Source organism: Sapajus apella, unplaced genomic scaffold (genome assembly GCF_009761245.1).
Source record: "Sapajus apella isolate SASKATOON/1434 unplaced genomic scaffold, GSC_monkey_1.0 scaffold225, whole genome shotgun sequence".
NCBI lineage: Eukaryota > Metazoa > Chordata > Mammalia > Primates > Cebidae > Sapajus > Sapajus apella.
This window is the reverse complement of record NW_022437165.1, coordinates 74,307-81,238: the sequence shown is the minus strand read 5'-3', so window position 1 is coordinate 81,238 and position 6,932 is coordinate 74,307.

Here is a 6,932-nt window from a genome sequence, read left to right as displayed (position 1 = left end):
GCTGGGTTACAGGTGTGACCCACTGTGCCCAGCCCTTTTTTCTTCTTATTATTGTGTTTTTGATTTTTTATAGAATAGGTCTTGCCCTGTAACCCAGGATGTTGTGCAGCAGCGTAATCACGGCTTGCTGCAGCCTCAACCTCCTGGGCTGAAGTGATCCTCTTACCTCAGCCTCCTGAATAGCTAAACCACAGGTACACACCTCCACACCTGGCTATTTTTTTTTTTGTATTTCTGATAGAGATGGGATTTTGCCACATTGCCCAGTCTGATCTCAAACTCCTGAACTCAACTGATCTGCCAACCTTGGCCTCCCATAGTGCTGGATTACAGGCGTGGGCACTGTGTCCAGCCCTTTTCTCCTTTTTTATTTTTATTTTTTGGTTAGGTCTCCTTCTGTCACTCAGGCTGGAGTGAAGTGATGTGATGTGATCATGGCTTGCTGCAGCATCAAACTCCTGGTCTTAAGCAATTCTCCCACCTCAGCCTCTTCACTATCTGGTGTCACAGGTGCACACCACCACACGTGGCTATTTCTTTGCAACTCTCACTGGATCGGGGACAAAAAGGATCAGAAGGAGGGCAGGAACAGGTGCTCAGCCCCATCCCCGAGGCTGCTCAGCACCCAGCACCCCGACCCCAGGCTCTGGGCAGGGCCAAGGAAGATGGACCCTAGACAGTGAACTGGGGGACTCTCAGGTCGTCTCGGGCCAGCCTCTGTGGTGGGCTTGGCTACAGCTGCCACCTGCCCGCGGCGACACGGCAGCGGTAGTGCCAACCCCTGACGCTGTCTGCCAGCTCCACCGCAGTGAGGATCCCAGGGCCAGAAGCCTCTGCGGCTCCTCACACAGGTAGTTGGCCTTGCTGCTGCAGGAAAGCAGGAACCAACCAGTTGGCCTCAAGGATCCAGCGGCTGCACAGCACCCAGCGACTGCGTCCCATTGCTCTGTGCATTGGCCAAAGAAGAGGGGCCCTAGGGTGGGAGGGTGGTCTGCTAGACGACCCTTGGGTCTTCTGGGACCAGCCGTGCCCGCTGACACCATGGGCTCAGCTGCAGCTGCCCCTTACAGATGGTGCATGTCAGCAGCGGTAGCAACCCTGGACATGCACGTGGCAGCCAGCAGCACAGAACCCGGGGCCAGACGCCACCGTGGCCCTAACGGAGGTGGTGAGGACGCAGCTGCAGGAAGGTGGAAAGTGGTGCTCAGCCCCATTCCAATGGCCGCACAGTGCCCAGACCCGCGGACCAGCACTCAGGGAGCTGCCAAAGAGAAGCGGATCCGAAGGTGGGAGGGGGGTATTCAGCAACCTTCAGGGCTCACTCAGGTCTGGGTCCTGCACTCCCAACCTCTGCTGGGCTCCACTGCAGCTGCCACCTGCACATGGCGGGGCAGAAGCGGTGGCAACCCCAGCTCTGCCTTCCGTAACCAGCAGCGGGGGACCCAGGGCCCGAGGCCACCTCAGAGTGTTTCTCAGGAGGTCTCTTCGCAGCTGCAGGAAGGCGGGGACTACCGCTCACCCATCCCGTGGCTGCAGGGTGCCCAGCGTCCGCATCCCCAAGCTCTGGGCTCAGGCCAAACCAGAGTAGCTCCTAGGGTGGGAGGGCGGTGCACTGGCGGACCCTCCGGCCATCTGAGACCCGCTGTGCGGAACTCCACCGTGGGCTCAGCTGCAACTGCCGCCTGCACAGGGCACTGGGCGGCAGAGGTGGCGACCTGTGAGCCTGCCTGATCCCCCAAGGCTGGACACCAGAGCCCGGCGCCCCCTGGCAGCTCATCCAGGCCATCCGCTGCACAGCTGCAGGAGAGAGGGAGCCAGCCTCAGCCACATGCCCGTGGCTGTTCAGTGCCCAGCGCCCCGCCAGATCGCAAAGACACTCCGATGGCCGCGGAATGCCCGTGCCCGCACCTGATCTCCCTTCTGAGGAGAAGTGAGCCAGGCCACGTGGCCAGACAGGCTCTCCTTCTCAGGCCGGGTGGGAGGCGCACCTGCGTTCCTGCACCTGCGATCCTGCACCTGCGATCATGCACCTGCGTTCCTTCACCTGCGATCATGCACCTGCGTTCCCGCACCTGCGATCATGCACCTGCGTTCCTGCACCTGCGATCATGCACCTGCGATCCTGAGGCCGCCGAGGTGAGCCCAGGAGAACCCGCGAGCCCAGCGGCGCCCGGAGCTGCAGCCGCACCTGCCGTCGCGCGCCGCCTGCCTGGGAGCGGCTTCCGGAAGCCCAACGGCCACAGCGGTGCAGGCGCGCGCCCAACCACTTTGCCAGGCTCACTCGGCCTGAGAGGTCGGAGGCTGCGAGTGTCACTGCTGAAAGGCTGTGGTGGACCGAGCTGGATCGCGGATTCTGAGCTAGATCTCAGATTTGGGGATCGCGGATTGGGAGTTGGATCGGGGATCTGGGTTGGATCGGGGATTTGGGGCGGGGGCTGGGTCTGCAGTGTGGGGGCGGTGACGAGGTGACAGGGAGCTGCCCCAGCTCAGGAGCCAGTGGTTCGGGGTCTGAGAAGCCACCACCTTGAAGAAGTTGTTTGGCTTCTGGCGCCGCAGCCGCCAGGAGGAACAGGTAGAGGAACTGGAGGCATCCACAAGGCGGCTGCCAAGGGCAACGTCGCTGAGGTGAAGCGCTTCCTGGCACTCAGGAGTGAAGACCTGAACGCCCGGGACTATCACTGCAGGTAGCCGGGGCTCAGCCCGGGATGGGAGGGAGTCCCCAGGCCCGGCTTCCCCGGAGACCCTGGGGACGGGCCTTGGAGGGCGGCAGGCACATGTACAAAACTTAGAGTAAACGTTTATTATTAATGGAATAATCTTTGGGAAGAGAGAAATATGAATCTTGCACAGATAAAAATAATTTCTCACTTTCTATTTTTTAACATTATTATTGTGTGTGTTGTTATCTTCTTTAAATTTTTAGTCTCTTCAGAAATAAAAAGGGAATGTTTTTATCTGTTTCCAAATTTTATTATGTATATATTTTATTTTGTACATATATTTGACTTATATGAAGTTTCATTCAATTTATGCAAACAATGATAATCATTTCATTTTAATTGTATTAAAAATAGCAAATATAATTACTATTTTAAAAATATTGCTTTATAGGAGTTAACTTAAAAACATTGAACTCATCAACTGTATTTATCCATTCTTTCATTTATTCATCAAACGTAACTTGAGTACCTGTTATGTAGCAGAGCACCTGTATGTAACATGTTCTACTATTTCTCAAGACCCTTCCATTTTTAAAAACTTCATGTTTACCTGCCCTGCCGGCACAAGATGAGAGATTTAAAATGGGAATATTAGGACATAATCTCATTGAAACTTTGTCTCCCACCTCTCAAACAAAAGCATTTCTGAAGGTAGAAAATAGCAGAAGATAACCTTTCACTGCCCTTTCAAGAGTCTTTCAGTCTTAAATACTAGTATCATTGGGAGGTCTTATTTGCATATATTTTGTAAAAATAAGTATTGAACAACATGAGCTATACATATTCATTTAAATTATGAGGGTTTTTTTGGCTTCACATTGTGAAGCCAAAAAAAAAATCAAAGAATTAATTTGTTTAAAAAATGTATTATTGTTATTTCAGGGCTCTTTCCCCATGGCACCTTTAAGAACTAAAATGTATTTAAGTGCCAGTTATATGGCTAGAACTGCCTTAGACCTGCTGAGTATATCATATTTTACTTAGTGTAAGGTCTCATGGATTGTGTGATGCCCCATTGTTGTATATACCAATATAATAATTTTTTAAATGCTACCAATTATAGTTGTAATAAATCATGAATTATAAGTGGCATTTCAATGTCATAGGTGTTAAAATGTGACCTACTCTTTAAGCCATCCTGCAAAGTAGGTATAATTGTATCATTTTACTTAATTAAAATGTTTTTGTTAAGTAGTACTGATAGCGATAATTATAATATCTGACTGGATGCAGTGGCTCACACCTGTAATCCCAGAACTTTGAGAGGCTGAGGTGGGAGGATCACTTGATGCCAGGAGTTTGAGACCAGCCTGGGCAACAAAGTGAGAGTCTTATTCTACCAAAATTTTTAAATGAATAGCTGGGCATGCTGGTGCACATCTGAAAAAGAGAGTGAGTTGAAACTTGCCTAGAGATTAATTTTAGGAGGACTGTGAGGAAACCAGATTGGCAGTGAATACGTAGTGACAAAGTGAGAAACACTTCTGCAGAATGTGGAACAAATTATTAACTGACTTATTACCCATCCTGGCAGAAACAGTCACTTAGATGAGAGTCTAAAGTCTCCTCTCAAATCTGGAATGCCTTGGTGGGAAGGTGGGAGATAAGGAGCTTATAAACAGCAAAATCAAGTTGGGTTTTGAGTTTACTTATCCCTGTTATACCCATACCCAGGACAATTAACTGGAGTTTTAATAAACGACTCTATCTCTTACTCTTTTCTTTTTTTGGCCACATCTCCAACTGATAAAGGGAATTAGCCACGTGGGTGAGAGATGAGACTCAAGTGATTGTCTGCTGCACTAATTCTCAGAATTGTGCATTATAGTGACCTGAGGAAATTTTGTTAAAAGTCTAAAATTGTAGGCTTTTCCCTGAAGATTTTGATGTATAGATCTAATAAGGCCTGAACGTGTTTAAAAATGTTTTCTTGAAGTTGAGCACAGTGGCATGTTCCTGTAGCTCAAGCTTGAGCATAATAGTTTGAGTCTAGCTTGAGCAACATAGCGAGACTCTTGTCTCTAACAATAATAACAGCAACAAACAAACAAACAGAAAACCTCAAGGTTCGGATACACTTTTGAAATCCTACTATTAATCATTCACTGCCATTTAGAGAGTCTTTAGAAATTTGCTTATGGGTAATCTTTCAATAAGTAGAGGCTAACTGTTTCATGATTTCATGTCCCTTTGTCACCATGCAGGTGATTATGTGTCAGTATATGTTTGTTACAAGTTACGTTTTCTCAATTAGAATAGTAGCAAATCCTAAACGTTTTTTTTTCAGTTGAAGATGTATGATGAACTATCACAGTATATCTGTTAAATTTATAGAGCTTTAGCATAATCAGGATGTCAGTTTTAAACACTGAAATTCATAAAGGTAATAAGAATACAGATATGAGTTCTTTTAATAATTTAGTTTTAGCAGTCCTATGAACAAATTATCCATTTGGTTAACAATCTGGGAAAATTCTATACAAATAGATTTTGAATGAATAAATGTTGGAAAAATTCTGGAAGCAGGTATCAACGAGTCTTTTCAGCAATTTTTATTATTTATAAGGGCCTTGGTTCTTTGGTAAAACATATTGTGGGAGTTCACTCAGGGTAGTGGCAAAAATATTAAGGAAAAAATATTAGAGAAAGTTATAGAATATAGTCACAAACCTTCTTGGAGGGCCAAGAAATTTGTATAGTTTTAGTAGATGTTTCAGCTGAAGGCAGCCTAAATCCCCTTTGACATTAGTTAATAAGAAAAGCAAATGGCTAGGCTATGTGGGGGAGTTTATTTGAATAACTTGTTTACTTATGTGATCTTAAAACTAACCTTGGAGCCAAATGGTCCTCTCGGGGAAAAGGTGACCAGGGAGATTACCCTCTAATGGTGTTTGCTTTGGGCTCAGAACCTGGCCTTTAATCTTTTCATACTTAGAGCTTAACTTGTAGTGTTAACTTAGAGCCTCTGTTATTAAACCTGTACTGAATAAATGGAGAGAGGGTGAACTAGTCAGGGTCATGTAGCTGTGATCTCTCTCTGTGAGTGGCTCATGACTCCTTAGCTCACTCGTTCACTGGAAATTTGTATCTGACTGCATTTATTCATCCGTCGTGCAGCTGGGGTCTGTGGGAGGATGGACCCTGGCAACATATGATGCTAGATAAATAAAGTGTTTTACATGCAAATACTTAAATTATACACAACTACTTACTAACACATTCATATCAAATATAAAAACACAAGGGCTTATTCTAATGTGGTGAACAGATTTGTTTGTTTGTCTCTATAAATTGAGTCAATATGTAAAATTTAGAAGACTCGTGCAGAAATCTGGACTTCAGGCTTGTCTTAAAAAATCAAATCTGGTGTCCCCTGAGTTTCTATCATGTTTGGTCTGCTGTGCAGAGGTTGCCTCTTTATAGAAGGCACGTAGTCTCCAGTCTGTGACTGTGCCCACCTCAGTTTTTCCCTTACATAGGTAACCTTCCTGAGTCCATGTCAATATTTGAGTTTACAACTCCTATGCCATAGTATATTTTGATAAAAGTGTCAAGGTTTTTAAGTCAGCATGTATTTGTTTATAATAGGTAGTTTATAGATTATATAAATCCCTCAGTTATGGGGTTGAATTTTAAAATTTAGAATTTTTAAAACTCTTTTTCTTTATATATACCACAAATAATCATCTGCCCATAAGAATGCCTGGAAACTTTTTAGGTTATTCCTGGCTGTAGTTGAATAGTTTATGAATATTACAGACATCACATCTTTCTCCTCAGCAATCTTCCTTAAAAAATGCAAGTGACTTATTGGCTTTTATTATGATAGAAATAATCTATATGGATCAGTATGAGAGCTTTTTCTGATAAGCCATTATATTTTTATTTCTGATTTATAGTTTGCCTAAAAATTTTTTTTTAAATAGCCATTTAAATGGAAACCAATAAACATGGATTTTAAAAATAGAATTGTATTGGGGCCCCAGGGTTACCATTATAATTGATAATAGAATTTCTGTTATTTTTTAATTTTTTTTTGAGACAGAGTTTCACTCTTGTTGCCCAGGCTGAATAGCAATGGTGCATTCTTGGCTCACCACAACCTCCACCTCCTGGGTTCAAGCGATTCTCCTGTCTCAGCCTCCCAAGTAGCCGGGATTACAGGCATGTGCCACCACATCTGGCTAATTTTTGTATTTTTAGTAGAGACGG